Here is a 2797-nt window from a genome sequence, read left to right as displayed (position 1 = left end):
CAGCTTAAATTGTAATTATATTGTATTATAGTGTGTTGTTTTGCATTCCGATATTTTATTTAGTAAATTAGTTTGTTTCTCCTCAGATTGTTGCCACTGTTCTTTGCTCTCAGGGCCATCTCCCTACCCTTTTCCCCTCTCCCCTTTTCCCGGGACGTGGGCTCGTGGGTCCCCCGTCCCCTTCGTCACGGAATCGGGCCTAACGCCCGTAAACCGTTGACATGTTTTGGTGGAGAATGCAAAGGGCAAAATTGAGGCAAAATTAAGGCAAAATTAAGGGCAAAATTCTGCTTTTTTAGCTTTTAGAACGAAGCTAAGACTGCTTTTTAGCTCTTAGAACGAATCTTTCTCTGCTCTCCGAAAGCTTCGTTATCGAAACTGCAGGTGCTGTAACTGCGAACGTGACCTTGAAAAGTCCAGGCGGACTGCCAATACTCTGGGATATTTTGTAAACTTTTGTACACTTTTTGTAAACTTTTTTGGCTGCTGCTAGCCTGTCTTTGTAAAGAGAAAAAAAAATGTGTACAATGTGGCATACAGCTCCAGAGGAAGCTGCTAATTTTGTAGAACTTGGGATTTTAAAATCATCTCCCAGTCTCTCCTTTGAATCCTTGATGCATTTTCTGAATGCTCATTTGACCATGTTGTCAATCTCCTTGAATGCACTACTCATCATGCTAGTCATTTCACTCAGTATCTATATTTTGAGGAAGCTTTCTTAAAGCCAGAGAATACTGAGTGGCAGGGAGTGTGGAGAAACCTGGGAGAGACCTTAAAGAGATGGGCATCTCCGGTGTCATGGAACTTTACTCCTGAACACCTGGAAGATCCTGAGAGCCTAAGCGAATATTTGAGACAGGGATGTGATGGCTCTGGTGAATCTGAGGAGGCACAAATCATTTGGGGCCTAGCTTATGCTTATCGGGCCTTATTCAGTACTATCCCAGAGAGGGAGAGACAGTTTGAAAATGAGAGACAGGGTCTCCAAACCAAAATACAGGGTCTCCAAACCAAAATACAGGATCTCCAAACCAAAACAGATTGTTTCCAAGCTGAGAGAGAGAGTTTCCAAAATGAAAGGGAGAGTTTTCAAAAGGAAAGGGAAAGTTTACAAAATGAGCGGGACACTCTGCAATCCAAGTTTAACAGTCTTCAATCCGAACTACACGCCCTCCAATCCAACTTTCATGCCATAACAGAAAAGTTGGTCCAAGCCGAGCTTGAGAGACAGAACATGAAAAACAACCAGCCTGATCAACCGAGCTTGAGAGACAGAACATGAAAAACAACCAGCCTGATCAACCACAGGAGGTACCACAACTGATTTCACTTGCCCCTGTAAGAGGACGGAAGGTGAAACGAATATCGCTTCCTTCGGAACAGGAGACAGCAAAGCGAGAAGGTCCAGGGGAAGGGCCCTCAACAAGATCCCGGTCACCAACGCCCACCAGGGCAACAACAACTGAAAGAGACGTTGAAACCCTTACTACTCGTCCTCTAAAAATGACTGAACTTCGAGTCTTGAGAAAAGACTTTACACGGCACCCAGGTGAACGTATTGTCACCTGGCTACTTCGATGCTGGGACAGTGGGGCCAACAGTGCACTGCTAGACAGTACAGAAGCCCACCAGCTGGGAAGCATTGCCAGAGACTCAGCGATTGACAGAGATATCAGTAGATGCCAGGATGAGTCCTTCACCCTTTGGAAGCGGATGCTATTAGCTGTGAAGGAAAAATACCCCTTCAAAAACGATCTGATGCCTGAGGCAAAGAAATGGACCACTATGGAAAAAGGCATCCAATATTTGAGAGAATGCGCTGTAGTGGAAATGTTACACGACCCTGGGTTCATTCCTGATGATCCAAACCAGGAGCATGATCCTGAGAGAATCAGGTGTACACCAGACATGTGGCGTACATTCACAAGAACTGCACCAGAAAAGTACGCCGGTACATTAGCAGCCATGTATGGCAGATGGGAAAGAAGACCCCCTATGGGTGAACTGATTTTCAGGCTCCATGACTTTGAGCTACCTTTATCTTTTCCCTCCGGCTGGAAAATGGTAACAGAGGAGCAAAGTGCTGTGGAGAATGTAGTAGTCCTTCTCTTCTGAGAACCAGGTACATTCACTACATGATGTTATGATGTGGAGTACCAATAACCGAAAATCATAAAACCATGACATTCCACCCCTTATTCCATATCACTACATCATGTCAATATACATATGCAAACAAACAATAATTAACATGCATTACACACACAGAAATGTATACCTATATATACATAGACTTACTGACTGCACTCCCCCAGTATCAAATTCCCTTGTGGTACACACTGAACATCCCCATTCTTCTGCATCACCCACCAAGTGGACCCAGGTCCCTGGGCAAAAACAGTGCCACGGAGAGGTTTGCCCTTTCCAGAAGCTGGAAAGACCCAAACCGCTTTTCCCAACATGCTCTTTACATGTACTACAGGGACTTTGTCTCCCTCTACATTATGTAGAGAGCTGGACTGAGCAGGACCATCACGATTGATTGATCCTCTAGTGTTGACTAACCAGGTGGCTTCTGCCAAATGCTTCTCCCAGTGCTTAAATGTTCCGCCATATACATATACAGGCATTCAAGGAGATTGACAACATGGTCAAATGAGCATTCAGAAAATGCATCAAGGATTCAAAGGAGAGACTGGGAGATGATTTTAAAATCCCAAGTTCTACAAAATTAGCAGCTTCCTCTGGAGCTGTATGCCACATTGTACACATTTTTTTTTCTCTTTACAAAGACAGG

Source organism: Numida meleagris, chromosome Z (genome assembly GCF_002078875.1).
Source record: "Numida meleagris isolate 19003 breed g44 Domestic line chromosome Z, NumMel1.0, whole genome shotgun sequence".
Lineage (NCBI taxonomy): Eukaryota > Metazoa > Chordata > Aves > Galliformes > Numididae > Numida > Numida meleagris.
This window is presented reverse-complemented; position numbering follows the sequence as displayed.